We start from the raw sequence: 17,118 nt of genomic DNA on the forward strand, positions 1-17,118 counted from the left end.
AGCAATATAGCAATTATCCTTCATCTGTGAAGAGTTTTTACCGGTGACTATAACAACTTTCACTGCCAGTTGTTGTTTTCGTAAGATGCAGACCATTTGATACTGAGTTGCTTTTATGTGCAGGCAATGCAGACGCCACTTCACAGTTCACACTGTGCTGTTGATCGGCAAAGTACAAGACGTCTTTCTTTCACTTTTTTTATTTCAAGATATGATTCATGTGAAAATTTTACCAAATGTCACTGATAGGATTGTGTTTTCAATATCATTCGATGCAGGGATTTGAAATACTGCGTCAGTTTAGCTCAGAATCGTTGCTGAGTTTTGCTGCCTTTTGGCAATGGTTGTCTATCAGCATAAATGTGATCGAGGAATGCCCGTTCATGGAGATAGAGAGATTGAAAATCTTTTCTGTATTCTAGCTTCCTTTACAATTTCTTCAGGTGTAAGTCGATTTAGGAAAGTGATTGAAAGTTTGAGTGGTGTTCAATAATTGTGCCTAAATCAGCACGAATTGAGCGGAAAAAGTATTTAAGTAGGACTGTTCAATCAAACATGATGTCCATTGAAGTTACAGAAATATTTTTGGTGCAGTGGGCAGGTTTACTGCAATGCAAGTTGTATTTGTCCTGTGCCATATTCATCACTTTGTTCAGCAATTTTTTGTATGGGTGTACTGTTGAAAACTTTTGAGTGCAAACTCATGTCTCAAATTTGTTTATGCTATCACCGCATGCACTGTAGATGTCGGCGTCTGTGTTTACACTTTGCCACCCATGGAGTTACTGCAGCCAGATCAAGTATCAACTTTGAGGTGAATTACCAAAGTGCTTTGGTAATTACTGATCAAAGTCTCAATATCATCAGCGAAGTTGCTGGGTAATTAGCAAGTTTGGTGTCCGGATAAGTCGTAAAACCACAGTAAGAATTATTTAAAGTCGAATCATAGAGAATATTTTAAACAGAAAATTTTGGTAACTCAAGTTCACTATCAAATCTTTTGTGACTAAAGAATTATTTAAAGTCGAATCATAGAGAATATTTTAAACAGAAGATTTTGGTCAAAATCTGATACCAAAACTTTGACATGACATTTTTTTGTTTTCATCGACTCTCTCAAAAAGCAACTTGATTAAGGAGATTGCATACATTGTAGGGACAATAGCAGAGATCTTTGCTTTTAAATTAGCTTCTCTGATGTAGATTTGTTTTGACTGTTGTCCACTGTACATCTAACACAATTTGAACTGTTTTGTGATTATAGATTTTGAGCATTTTGTTATAATCTATTAAAAATCATCAATCTAACAGTGTTTTTGTGTGAAGGCGGGGGCAAATTTCATAAATTATTGATAATTGCACAATCATCAAATACATCTCGAACAAATTTTACATTTTTGTCTAGCTTTTCGCACGCTCAGGAAAGGAGAACCCATTAAATGTAACTGATTTGTCAATTTTGTTTAGGTTTAAGTCAAAATACAAATTCCCTTTCCAAGGTTGATTTGTAGGCATTTACTATTCTCACCAAACGATGCATGATAAAATTTTAAATTTTCGATGGGAAAATGGCCTTCTACCTCTACCCAATTCAGTTCTGCTGTAGTGTATGTTTTTTTTGTGTAGATATTAAGAATATGTCTTGTACATTTATTTGTTTCATATACAAGGAAATGAGACCTGGTAAATTTGATTAAACTACCCTTTTCTTGTGAGTGTGCTAATTAATGCTGGAAAATTTTACAAAATCACTGAACTATTTCAGCCCTTCTATTAAAAATGAACTATTTTTGGTAGATGCAAAGAAATGTAATCAATATCATCTGTCTGTTGAAACCTTAAAATATTAACGGCAGGAACCAACAGTTTTTGTCTGGAATTTTTAGGGACTGTACAGAGATGTCTTTGCAGCTTTCAGGGACCACTCTGAGTAGTCAGGTGGCTTAGCAAAAAAACAGCAAGATCGTTACACGGATGACAAAAGTGCCAAATTTGCTACAGAGGTTCACATATATGTGTAGATCAAAATTAGCTATTGCTCCAAAAATTTGGGCCACCGGAAAGGCTCGATAACGTCATAAATTCAAAATGGCCGCCATTATATTGCTTAAAAATGGTAAAATACGGTTTATTCAGCCAGTTTTCATATTTTTTTAAATTAACAGACGCAAACATTCTCAATTATACTTCAAACATGAAATTGACGCAAATCAATTATTGAGATGACGTCATAAAGCCAAAATGGCCGACCAAATTCAAAACGTCCGCCGTAACATTGTCTAAAAATGTTAAAACACTGTTAATTAAGCCTGTTTTCAGCATTTTATCGCCTGAACTGAAATTAATACCCCAAATTACAGACAAAGTATATAATTGATGCAAATCAATCATTGAGATGACGTCATAAAACCAAAATGGCAACCAAAAGTTACAAAATGGCCGATTTTGAAGTTCACATTGTTTGGTACAATAGCCCATTTACGTGACAATATGATAGTTTTAAGGTACAATTGGTAATAATATTCCATAAACACAAAATAAAAGATAAATGTACCAAAACTTAGCCAATAAGTTCAACACAAGCAACAAACTCTTATGAGATTATTTATTATTAAACAATGGTGTGTGTTTTAAAAATCGAATCGATATAAAGGAAATGAATTCGAAGGCTTCACACACTGGTTGTACCTTTGTTTGTGATATTGTGTTGTGACTATATCAATGTGGTTTCGTGATAAGGGAAACATGGTGAGAAACCAGTGAACCGATAATACTTTGACCCTGGTAATGTGACCTTGGTCCAACAAAAAAGGTTTTATGTTGGTAATTCCTCCAAGCGGCGTTTCGGGCCAAAGTGGGGTCTCTTCTTCAGTCACTTGAATGATTTTGTATTCCCACGTGCTCAGTTTGATGGTCGCCATTGTTCATCAAAGAGAGATGCTAAGATCGTTATGTTGTGGTCTGATTGTTGCGAGAATTGTTGCTCAGACCGTACATTTGTGCTCTCCTTGTGTTTGAATTTTGCTTGAAGGAGGAGATCTTGTATGTTTTTCTTCCTTTCATAGTTATTATAGGTTTTCTGTAACACCATGGCATGCGTTTAATCGCCCTTCATTCATTTCCAGTTTCTTATCACATTGTTTTATTAGGCTGGTTTTGATGAGGTTGTGCACACAACTTTTTTGTATTGCCCTTATCTTTGTTGATTAAGGATGGCTGACGTTACTTTAACTTCTTTTTATACAAGCTATGTCCTTCATTTTGTAATCTCGTTGTTAAAGTTTTTGCGTTGAGAAATTTACCTTTTTAATGAAGTCCATATTGTTGTTGCATGTGCGAACATATCTGAGTAATTAACCTTTAATGAAGCACTTGAAGGTTGGTGGCAGATAAATAAATAAATAAATAAATAAATAAATAAATAAATAAATCTCGATTGTGTCTCTGGCATTTGATAGACCACAAGGTCAAGGTATGAGATTTGTCGATGGAATGTCCGATTATGAATTCCCAAGTTGAACGTAGGTACTGGGTGTTGCACTCCTCGACAAATTTTCTGAATTGTATAAGTTTATGTTCTGTTTCTTAGTAAATCATGAAAATGTCGCCTTTTAAACCTTTCCATACGAATATTTCTCCGTTTCATGGTATGTGATATCAGTTATTTCTGGTGAACCCGTGCTGCATCCGTAGATTTGTTTGTATTTTTCTCAGTTGAATTAAAATATGTTGCGTTTCAGAATAACCAGCAGTAAGGCTTGCATGTACGTTGTTGGTGGGTTTTTTGTTTCGTATCAGTTGGCTGGTACTGTTTCAGAGTCCAACGCTATGAACGCTGCATTTATGGCTTCATTTTTGACATGTTTTTCTACGTTAATACCACTTCTAATGTTACCAGAAGAGAGTTTTCTTGTATTGTTATTGATTCTAACTAGTTAAGGAAATTTTTGTGTCCCTGTCATATGTAAGTCGTCTTTGCACTATTGTTTTTATGACAAAGTCTAGAAATTCCGAGATTTGGTTTAATGGGCTCGAGCAGCCATTTCTATTGAGACGTTGGGTGATGATTGTTCCTTCTGCTTGGGTTTGTGTATTTTTGGCGGGAGATACCATCGTGGTGAACAAATTATTCTACTTATTGGAACGGGGAAACTGTAAATCACCTCATCAATGATCTTCTTGTCGCAGATCAATGATTTCATATACAATTTCCACCGTATAGTTAATGTCGCCAAGTGTTCCCTTGTTGTACAGTAACAGTGTACATTTCGCAGCTGTCTATAACTTTCTTTAAGGTCATTTGTCGTGTTCACAATTGCTATGCCTCTTCCTTTATTAATGGGTTTTATTGTGATTTGTTTCTTTTTAGATAGATTGTTCAGGACAGTCTTTTCTGCCAGAGTCATGTTCTTTCTGCAGTGGGTTGCGAATAGAATTTCCTCTATCGATCTAAGTTGCTTCGATACAGTTTTACACTTTTGGGTTTTCTGCTGTTAGTAGTGTCAGTATTTGACTTATCTTAGACAAGATGTTTGATTGATTGATTGACTGTTTGTTTCTCATAATATTGCACAATCTCATGCGAATAAATTTGTTGATATTTGATACAACTTTTTTCTGTATAGGCACTTCAGAGTGAGAATAAATTTCAAGCCTTTGCTTAATGCCTCGATTTAATCACATGGTAAGGTTTGGTTTGCACGATTTTTGATGAATCTGAGAATCTTTCTCAGTTCTTGTTTTTGTTTAATCTTCCGTTTCTGTTTATGTTCTTGCTGGTATTTTTTATGTTTTTGGTTTCCAAACAGCAGAACGAGACCCAAAACGAAAGGCAAAGACGCTTTTCATAAAATTCACGAAAGCAGCAAAAAAAGCAAGGTAAGCTAGCTTCAAAAGGCAAAAAAATTTTCTCTTTGTTCATAAAACCCTAACGAAACGGTCTTTTTTAGGCCAGCACATCCTTCAAAAAGAGGACTTCTGTAGCACAAAACTATGTGTCTGTCACCATACATCGAGACATAAAAACCCCAGAAAATTCAACCAACGAAAAAGGCTTATAAGACAAAGGAAGCAATAGACCAAAATCACAAACGTAAAACCTTTTTTTCGGGGACCAAGGTCACATGACCAAGGTCAAGGCATGATTTATTCACTGGTTTCACGCCATGTTTTTCGTTATCATGATATCATACTACTATTGATCTACTCACTATATCGTATCACTTTCAAAGGTAGAACATATATGTAAAGTTGCCCTCATTTCCTTTACATTGATTCAGTTTTTCAGACAGAGGCCATTGTTAAACAATCTATAATTTCATAATAGTTTGTAACTTGTGTTGAGCTTATTGGCTAAGGTTTGGTACATTTATAATTCATTTTGAGTTTATGGATCATCAAGACAAATTTTACATTACCTTTAAACTATTATTTTGTCATGTTAAGGGGCTATTGTACTAACCATAGTGAACTTCACAATAGGCCATTTTGTAATTTTCGGTTGCCATTTTGGTTTTATGACGTCATCACGATAATTAATTTGCATCAATTATATGTTTTGTCTGTAATTTGGGGTGTTAATTTCAGTTCAGGCACTAAAATGCTGGACACATCAGACGATATTAAGGGGATATTTTGAATTTAGTCGGCCATTTTGTCTTTATTACGTCATCACAATAATTGATTTGCGTCAATTTTATGTTGTATTTGTAATGTGGGGTGTTTATATCAGTTTATTCTAAAAAATATTGAAAACTGCCTGAATTAGCAGTATTTTACCTTTTTTAAGCAATATCATGGCGGCCGTTTTGAATTTATGACGTCATCGAGCCCTTCCGCTGGCCCAAATTTTTGGAGCAATAGCTAATTTTGATCTACACATATATGCGAACCTCTGTAGCAAATTTTGCACTTTTGTCATTCGTGTAACGATATTTTTGTTAAGCCACCTGACTAGAGGAGACCCTAAATCTTTTAGAGACCACACTGACTTGACCTTGAAACTTTCAGGGACCACCCAGATGAGTCCTTGAAACTTTAAGGGACCACCCAGATGTGACCCTAAATCTTTCAAGGACTATCCTGATGTGACCTTGAAACTTTCAGGGACCACCCGGATGAGTCCTTGAAACTTTCAGGGACCACCCAGATGAGACCCTGAATCTTTCAAGGACTATCCTGATGTGACCTTCGCTCATCAGCTTGTGCATTCACAAGCATTACTTGGTAAAGCTGACAGGCAGAGGAATCACTGGAAAGATTTGGTCCAACTTCCTGCACATAAGCGTCAATATTCAGCACCTCGAAGTTAAGATTATGTAATGGCTTAACCCGGCGTCCTCATGGCTCTGATGTGTGACTGGTCGGCCGGCGCCGAAACACGTCTTTGCGTATTTATCACGCAACGAGATCTACAAGGCATGTTCTCCCTGGCATAAATGTGATGAACTGGGCAGTGGCTGAACCTTCAGTCGATTTAGACGAGCAGTCTTGACGATTAATGGTAATGTACTCGCTTGTTGAAGTATGCTGTCGCTAGCCGACGCGACGCTGGTCTTAACAGTAAACAATTTGCAAACAATCATTTCATGATGGCATATTCCATTTTAACCTACAGGGACACCTAGGGCGCATCGCGCGATTGTGTAAGGTCCCGGGTAAGGTACATGTTGCTCTTTTATGCTGTAAAGTTTTCCCACCGTTTAAAATACTGTGGTTGTATGTTACAGTCTTCATGATTAATTTGGAGATGTAGTCAATGATGCTTTTCTCGTTAAGCGAGACACCGAATCGTACACCAAATAATATGGTCCTTGCTAATTAACATAATAAAGGTCACGGGTCACATTGTTGTGAGACTCTGCATTGTTTCAAGTCGAGTGTGTAAACGACGCGACGTTCGAATGAATTTTGTCCACTGCACTAATTCCTTCGTCGGGAAAGGTTACCGATTCTGAATGTAGGACGTCCATTACCCCAATTATTTAATGACAGGACTACATGGAAAGCAACGGAATACTGGATATCGCCGATGAATTTGATGTCTGTTACCAAGGTCCTTTGTGGAGTGACAGTGCTGTTCCCGATCTCGACAAGCGTGAACATGACTAAGTCTATGAGTCCTTGAATCTTTCAGGGACCAATTGAGGTGTCCCTGAATCTTTTGAGGACTATCATAATGTGACTGTGAAACTTTCAAAGACCGCCAAGACGAGTCCTTGAAACATTCAGGGACCACCCTGATATGTCCCTGGATCTTTTAGAGACCATTCTGATGTGACCTTGAAAGTTTCAGGGACCACCCGGATGAGTCCTTGAAACTTTCAGGGACCACCTGGATGAGTCCTTGAAACTTTCAGGGACCAACCTGAGGTGTCCCTGAATCTTTCAAGGACTATCCTAATGTGACCTTGAAACTTTCAGGGACCACCCACATGAGTCCTTGAAACTTTCGGGGACCACCCTGATGTGTCCCTTAATCTTTTTAAGGGACCACTTAGATATGACCCCTAAACATTGTTTTAAGGACTGGCCTAGAGAGGCACTTTGAAATAATAAAGAACCAATCAGATATGATCCCGAAACCTTCAAATGCATCCAGGTCCTCTAAACAATACAGCAATCATCAAGTTTTGACCTTTAATCTTGACATTTTCAAGAATGTGTATCAATGAGATGAAATATCCTTAAAAAATTGTCAAAAAGGATAAATTTACAATTTTTGAAAAGCAGATGGCTTTAAATACTACAATTTTTTATACTACTTTAACATTTAATTCGATAATTACAGTTTTGATATTTTCACTAGAAAAATTGATAATTACTAAATGCTTTGAGTAAACCCTCTCTTAGAGAGCATATTCTGTGACTTTTACTGTTCATCTTATAATCACAAAATAGTTCCAATCGTGTTGTCTGTCAAGCTTACTGCTTTTAAACACCACATGGTGGATGGCACAAGCTTGTTTATTCAACACTAACCAAATAAACTCACAATTTTACAACCGGAAATAGACATTGTTTAACACGAGATTTCTCACATCGCATGTATGGAAAAGTAAACTACACCAAGTGGTGCAGCAAATTTTAAGTTTGTCTTCATAAAATTATTATATACAATTCTATACTATTGGTACAATGGCCAAGTTCAGTTGATTTGAATGTACTCATCAAGGATAACATGATGTTGTCCTGTTGGTTTCGTAGAATTGTATCATTACCAAAATACTACTGCTCTTTTGCTTTTCTGGATTGTAAAGTGTCAATTTTCATTGAATTGGCAGGTAGCAGTCTCTAAACTTGAAAAGGTGACTAAAATGAAGACACGGTTCCTCCACAGAGGGAGGTTAGGGTTAGGGAGGGACCGTGACTAAAATGAAGAGACGTTATTTTTAATCAAAACATTTTAACCAGAGAAGCAGTGTTTATGGACACTGCTTTTTGAAGCTTTTCTTTTCGTATTCGATAGAGTGATCAGAATGTGTACACTAATAATTAAAGTATTAAATAAATTACAATTTACTTTGATATACTCCGTCCTTTTTTCCAGTTATTTTTTGTAACTTCCACATCTCTAGTGTTGAGACCAGATAATTCTATATTTTATAGCTCTAGAGCTGCCAAACAATCGGGCATCAACGTAATATTTTCCCAAAATTAGTCGAGACCAAAAACCGGAAACTATGAAATGCATTGATTTCTTCTTACTCCAACAGACTTGTAAGGTTGATGACCTGGGTTGACCCCAGGTCAACCTAATGTGGAGACCATTCTTCTTTGTGCTTTTGCTAGGTTTTTCCAATGTCAGCATAACCCATTGGGAGATTTGTTTAGTGTCATTCGGGATGTTTTGGTTATCTGCCTAGATAGTCCATGAGGAAAGTAAGCACATCTACATCTGTTTGACTATTTCCTACCTTCGGCCATGCTCATTTATCTTGAGCTTGAGGTGGTAACGAATGGGTGTAGAAAACTTTTTCCTTTTTCCTTGGACCAGCCTCAAAGACTCATTCGCATGGTGCGCTCCTCAGCTAATAGTAGGCCGTTGGCTAGAGGGGGTCTATGTGCACCCCCACAGGATAACAAACCTGTATTTTTCAGAAGCCTTGGGATCCCTAGAATATGAAATGGAATTTTAACATAAAAAATATAGGGATGCAATAGCTGTTATGGTCATGTTTTGAAGGGTACCGCAAAATCACAATTGTGCAATCCACATGCATTTTCGTCAAATCTGTCTTCTTGTAAGTCATCTGCTGAGCTTATTTTTGAACATAACCTCACTTGTTTGGTATCATTAGAAATGCAATTTATTCCTCTTTAAGATGACATATTGTACTATGCAATTTTCAATGTAAACTTTGGGGTATGGGTAAGTTTTGGTCATACTTCATGAAAACTATACAAGATATTGCATGTTACAATATGTCATTTTAAAGACTAATAAATTACCTTTCGAATGGTACCTAACAAGTTAGGTTATATTCACAAACAAGCTCAGCAGATGACTTATAGGAAGACAGGTTTAACAAAAATGCATGCAAATCTGCAACACTGTGATTTTGAGGTACCATTTAAAATATGACTGTTACAGCTGTAGAGTCCCAACATTTTTTCTTTAAAAGTCTATTTCATATTTCTGACATGTTCCTGTACCAAATAAAATAGATTTAATAGCAAAAATGGCCAGATTTCTTGTGTCTAGGTAAAACAATGGTAGAATTCGATTTTAGCTATGACTGCAATTTTCTCAATGTAAACTTTGGGGTATGGGGTAAGTTTTGGTTATATTTCATGAAAACGTAAACCCCCTCTAGCCCATGGACTATATAGGGACCTCAAACTGCCGCCAGAGCGCAAGAGCGACAATAAACAACTGAATCTTTCGGTATTCTCCAGGCAAATTCGAATAAATACACTTACTGTGCGGACTAGGCTTATAGTCTATAATCTTAATGAAATTTTTCATAATACAGCCCGATCAGAGGGTAAATTTTTGAATGAAGAACCCTGATACGTTTGTAGATTTCAATCCGATCCAAAGCTAAGAGGGCTACATTAATTCAGGGAAATGTTCAGCCGTGAAACAATCGGCATCAACTAAATATTTTCCCAAAAATAGTAGAGACGAAAAACTGTTAGCCATAACCTGCATGAATCTCTTTATACTCTATCAAACTTGCAAGGTTAATGACCTGGGTTGACCCCAGGTCGACCTACAGTTGAGACAATTTATTTTTTACTTTTTCTAATACTTTTTGCAATGTCAGTGGAATCTGTCTAAAACTTTGTTCGTTGTCATGCAGGATGTTTTCGGTAACTGCCAAGATAGTCCATGAGCAAGCAGTACAGATCGAGTTTTCCGACCTGCAGCCACGCTTGTTTAGCTTTAAACTCGACAAGAAAGCAGAGGCGAGTACTCAGCCGTGTGAGGGCGTTTCTTGGTACCACAGGCAAAAAATAAGGCTCTGCCGGAGCGGCTAAACATTCCCCAAATGGCCGAATTTCCCCCTTTTTTCTCTCGAAATTCTAAACACGCTAAAAGTAACCTTTTTTGCATGTCACGGTTATATTCAAGCATATATTTGACCTTTTTTCGACATAAAACCACTTAGTAGGTCAATATTTGGATGAAAGATCTCCACAGAGAGGTAAGCTTTAATGCAGTCAAAAACTTGGAGTGTTGCATTCCTTTCAGAAGACATTGAGCTACGAAACAATCTGGCATCATTCCCCAATTAATGGAGACCAAAAAGGGCAAAGAATTGCATGTCAAAAAATCCTTTACTCCGGTGTACTTGTGGGGTCGATGTCTCTGGGCACGGTTTTGCACAGGGAATTCAGTAATCTTCTTGTTGTTGTTGTTGTTGTTGTTGTTGTTGTTGTTGTTGTTGTTGTTGTTGATGGTGATGATGATGATGATGATGACGATAATAAAAAATATTAAAAAACAATGTCCTTGCTGTTGTTTGTCGATGTTGTAGATAATTGTAAAAGAAAACTGTAATCGTGACCAAAAAACGACGTAGGTCGCCCAACGTCACTCCCGTCCTATTATACAACCGGTTGTCAACTGTGAGTATTTAGGTTGCAGTGGAGGGCATATCGACTACGGGATTGATAAATCGAGCCGAAAATCGATCTACTTAGCAGACTACCCAGGTAAGGAGCGCCTGTGCTCCTACGGATGTGTAAAGTGAGGTGAGGAGTTAGTGTCAGAAACTGTTGTCCCTCTCAAGAAAGCAGAGGCGAGTACTCGGCCGTCTGAGGGCGTTTTCGGGTAGCCCATGCAAAAGATAAGGCACCGCCGGAGCGGCTAAGGGAGCGTTCAGTTATTACGACCGGGGGTGGGCCTTCAAAATCCAAGGGAAGGGGGTCACCTTAAATTTGAAAACTGCAAAGGGGGGTCATGTATTTTTCAAACAGCTCAGAGGGGGTGTCACTTAATTTTCATAAGTATCCATCCCGTCAAAAAGCAGTTTCAGTGTTCAGAAATATTCCGGGAGATGAAAATGATTCGATGCATGATTTCATTCTCTGGTAACTGTAAATCTGAACAAAAGTATAATTATCTGTCATGTGAACATCTTGACTTGGCAACTCTGAGGCTTGTCTTATTGTAAATCGAGCTCACTGAGAGCAATGAACAATTCCTATTACGTACATATTAGAGATATAGCAAGTTTTGTCAGGGAAATTATTTAACAGTTACCTGTAGACTACTAGTACCATGAAAAGTGAAATTATACTTTTAGGTGAAATTCCAATATCATAATTGTTGTCAACATCTGAACTTTCAAATACCCTATTTGAATCAAGTACATTTGTATCAATTATCAAACACCTATAAAAGCACAAATTAATTTAGTTTAGCATTGTAAAAAATTATTCATAGTTTTCTCATAGACTCCAATGTATAGTGAATCAACAGTTCGGCGAAATTCCAAAATCCAATTTCTTGCACACATATCAACCTTTAACCATCCTAGTCTAGTTGAACTAAGTACTTTAAAATGAATTATTAAACATCTATAAATACACAGATTTAGATAGTTGTGTATTTGAAAAAAAATATTTATAGTTTCCTCATTGACTACCATGTATAGTGAATCAACATTTCGGTGAAATTCTAAAATCCAATTTCTTGCACACATATCTATTTGTAACCACCCTGGTCTAATCAAGTACATTAATATTAATAATCGAGAGTACATAAATACACAGATTTACCTATTTTTGTATTTGAAAAAAAAAATTATTCATAGTTTCCTCATAGACTCCTATGTATAGTGGATGAACATTTTCAGTGAAATTCTGAAATCAGATTTCTTGTACACATAATATGCACCTTTAACCATCATATTCTAATCAAGTACAATTATGTTAATTATTCAACGTCTGTATATGCACAAGTATAGCAAGTTTTTCATTGGAAAAAAATTATTCACAATTTTATCATAGACTCCCATGTACAGAGGATAACATTTTTGGTGAAATTCTAAAGTAAAATATTTTGTCCACATACCAGTTGTAACGACCCTATTCCAATTAAGTACATTTATATCAATTATCAAATATCTATAAATGCATAGATATAATTTTGAATTGAAAAAGTATTACATAGTTTTCTCATAGACTACCATGTAAAGTGAATCAACATTATCAACAGCTGATTATCAATTAAATCCAAATATCAAAATTTTGTACACACACGCTTGCGCAAAAATATTGTGATCCACCTGTAGTTTCTGTCCCATCCCTTTGAGGGGTAATTTCAAAATTATAGCTAGTCAGAAGGGGAAATTTGAACATTAACACCTTGTGAGTTTGTAAGGAGGGTCATTTGAAAAAATCTGAGAATCTTTTTTTTTGGCTTCTATCGCCCCGCCCCCTCCAGAGGTGTTTGTGTGTGCAGATTTACTCAAGTAATGTGTGTGTGTGTGTGTGTGGGGGGGGGGTTTCATGAATTTTTGTCATCTTAAAAGGGGGGTCATCAATTTTTTGATGCAATGGGTAAGGGGGGTTTCACTTATTTTGACTGATGCGCAGGAAGACTTTGCCGGCCCACCCCGACCATAATAACTGAACGCTCCCTAAACAGTCCCAAAATGGCCGAATTTTCCCATATTTTCTCTTGATATTCTAAAAAGTAACCTTTCGTTGCATGTCACGTTTATATTGAAGCATATATTTGACCTTTTCCCGACATAAAACCACTTAGTAGGTCAATATTTGGATGAAAGACCTCCACAGGTAGGTAAGCTTTAATGCACCCTGAGAGTGGTGCATTCCTTTCAGAAGAAATCAAACTAAGAAACAATCGGGCATCATTCCCTAATTAATGGAGACCAAAAGGGCAACGAATTGCATGCCGAAACTCCTTTATTCCAGTGTACTTGTGGGGTCAATGTCCCTGAGTGACACCTTGTCAATCCGAAGTACAAAAAAATTGTGTCTCAAGTTGTTGCTTTTTTGTACCATGTCTAAACTTTTTTCCAGTATTGGTGGATCCTTTGTATAGATGAGTGAGTTCACTGTCATGTGGAGTGCTTTGGTTACCCACCAAGGTAGTCTGTAAAGAAAGTAGTGCCTGATCTGGGTTGTCTTTGAGTTGAGCAATATTCTCACTTTAGCTTCAGATTTGAAAGGTTAGTGAGAAATTAGTTTTAGCTCCCAATGTCATATTCAATGTCGTTGGAAACTTTGTGGAAATTAGCTATTTCACTGTCATGCAGAGTACTGGTTGGTGGATTCCCGAAACTCATGCATGCGTCAGGCAAACCTAGAAACTCACGGTTAACAAAGTAACGTTCCTTGCATACTTTTAGAGACATGTGTATAAATAGTATTATGAAAGGCATCGTGCGCGCCTAACTACCATAGTAAAGCAGCTGACTATTCGTCATTCGTAAATTCCCTTTTTTTTGCTTTCAAAGCACAAAGTGAACTGCAAATTGAGACTGTACAAACTTAATTATTCATGTGTTTTGAATCACAGTTTCATTTATTTATTTATTTATTTATTTATTTATTTATTTATTTATTACCCATGTGCACTTATTTATTCTTTAGTCCCTTGCAAACGCATATGTATTTTCACTTATTCCTTTGACTGAAATATCCTTTTCTGTAATTACTTCAGTGCAATAAATTTCTTTATTATTAATACAAAACAGCCGCAACATTTGTAACATCTTCATCTTTTCGTCTTAATGAAACTAATCTTCTTAACCTGTTACTGTAGAATGAAGATTTGACGGTATATCGCCTTTCTTGTCGGATATTGACCTGTAAGGTGATTGCATCGACTAATTAATATGCCATTGCTTACGCTGAAATAACCAATAAAAGTCATGCAATATCAAATCCACTTACACATGAGTTTGCTTCATTCATTGTCATCTTAACAGATACTTTAACGACGGAAGTGAGGACATCTCAGTGTCCATGCATCAGCAATAAAGGCATCTCAAACATTTGTATGATAAGTTAAAATTATTGAAGATATGTATATTTATTCCGTATGTAGAAGATCCTCTAGGGCAAAAAAAAAATGACAAATTAATTAGAATGAAGACGTTTAAAAATTCATATATTTAAGTTTCTTCTTGTAAGATATAATTTGCCTATTCTGAGAAGAAAAAGGAAAATGGCGATAACGGAATTGATGTTCTCCGAAAGTCTCGCACCCCATGAGGGTGTTACCGCCGGCAGGGAGGGGAAAGACTGCTCCTAGTCTAATGTCAAACCCCATCTCCAGGTCAAAGCCTGGTAGCCCCAGCACGAGACCTGTCAGGACGTGCCTGGGATACGCCTGACTATCGCACAATTTTCTTTCATAACTCGTCTGAATAAAAAGCACCATGTGCACAGCTAAACTTTATCTTCAGTTTCTTTAGCATCAGGGCATAAACCGACGATGCCAAAGCGCTGAAAGAAATTGTTTCTCGCGGAAAGTAACTTCGGTCTACGAATTGAAAGTAGACAGGGAGAAGGCAGAACCCATAGAAAATGTTGGAGATTGTGTAGAATCAAAAGTCTTGGTCTAAACTTTCTTGTGCAGCGTTGAACATCAACGTTGTAACCTTTGCATAAATCTGCATGGAAAATTAGTTCCAAATTTAGCCAAGACCTTCGTGTAGACTGCATACCGAACACTGAATTAATTAACACCTTGAATGGACACTTTCAAATGTTTCACTCTCTGTACAGTGCACTGACAGTGTACGTTTTTCTTGTCAAAGATCACGACACCAAAGCAAAGTAAATCTTCTATAACAAGATCACCGTGCAGTCACCTGTTCATTTGAATTATAGAACAAGATAATATCATCAGTGGCAATCGTTTTGTTTTATCTACTAAAGAGGTTAATAATTTGAAAAAGCGTTTTATTTCTCGCATAAAATACGCTGTAAACAATGGTAGAAAGAAGCTTGTCGACCTTCGTTGCTGGAATGAGAAGAGAAGGCGTAATGTGCTGGTGCAGGAAGTTTAGATACAGCGTGTACGTCAATGAGAATGAAACCATAAAGTGAAACGATGACAGTTTGGCGGCAAAGTGATTCGTAAAGTGACATAAGCATTTATAACGTTTTGTATATTTTACATGATTTTGTTGTTTTCGGAAATAAAATTCTGGTTCAAATGCCAGAATTGTATTGAAAAATTGTTCAAGTCAGGGTTAGACTTCGTCTTTCTCTGCTTTTATGGATTCTGTCTACAAAATTTAATGTTTTTTTTTTCATTATGAAGATGTACTTATTTTTATAGAAAAAATGCGATTAAAATATGTTCAAAGTTACATCTATTGCTCAGAGACGAATGTATAATAAATAATCATTGTTAGGGTCAAGGGGAACAAAATCTTGGCCACTTTTAATTGGTTTTGGTTCACGTGACAACGTTGTCTTTCATCACGTGATATTGCTAGTCACTGTGGCTTTCCATTCAACGATTCGAGAGATTCCTCTTCGGTAAGAAATCAGTGACAGGATCAACCACTAGCTGACAAATACAAATAACTTAGAGAGTATGTCCCCTGGATAGATCAAAAGTGACTAAAGTAAGCAAAATTATGAACGCAAAAACATCAAAAAGGAATTCATGTAGCTTACGAATTATTACAAGCACAATGTCACCTTTTAGATCTAGACAGTAAGAGCTATACCATTTGAGATCATGGTTTACTTCATTTCCTTAATGTACATTATGAACGATGTCGTTTCTCTACCACACTTTAACTCACTTCGCCCAAGTATTCCAAGAGTCAGGGATGTTTTTCATAAAATGTGAAGTGCAGCCTCTTCAGTGTAAGGTTTTTGCTGGAAACCGACAGCGTACTCAAACTTTAATTGCACGTTTCTTACCAAGTGTGCATCACACTAATTCACATCGTTTCTTTTTGGAGAGCTGGCTAGTTTTTCAAATCCGTACCTTGATTATCATGTTCTTATTGTGAATAGCTTAAAAAACAAACTAGGCTTCCAAAAGTACAGCAAGGGTAGAGGCGGTAATTACGTAATCAGATCCGAATATTCCCGATCGATCACAGTCGATTCACACCGACCTACAAATTTTGAATTTATCGATGTACTGGCCCTTGGACAAGACGTTTGCATAATAGAGGATAATACTGAATATTTGTGGAGCTCAAGTACTATCTGTCTTCAAAATCAAAATTTCTCATCGCTGAATTTTTAAGATAAATGCGTATCACGGCGATTCAAGCAAGTTACTGTTTCAAAGACGTCCTTCAACTAATAGTAACGTTTTCCTTTGATGCAGTGATCACTTGCATCGTACGCCAAGGCACAGAAAAGACCCAAAAGAAAGACTGCATTACACTGTGCATCATATTTGGTTTTTTGGGATCGTGTATGTAAGCAACTCAAAAGAGCGCCATCTAAGTATGTATCTATTTTGAGAGTCTTTACAGGCAGTGATTGCATGTACCCTACGCCCCAAACAACTACAATTAATTAGAAAACTTCCCACTTTGGACTGACGCAAGTATGCGGACTTCTCAAGGCGTATTATCGGAGATGGCAAAAACTACATAAATTTCAGCGTTAAGATATAACATTTATAAAGAATGCGTATTCGACGTCCAACAGACTGTT

Source organism: Ptychodera flava, chromosome 4 (genome assembly GCF_041260155.1).
Source record: "Ptychodera flava strain L36383 chromosome 4, AS_Pfla_20210202, whole genome shotgun sequence".
Classification (NCBI taxonomy): domain Eukaryota; kingdom Metazoa; phylum Hemichordata; class Enteropneusta; family Ptychoderidae; genus Ptychodera; species Ptychodera flava.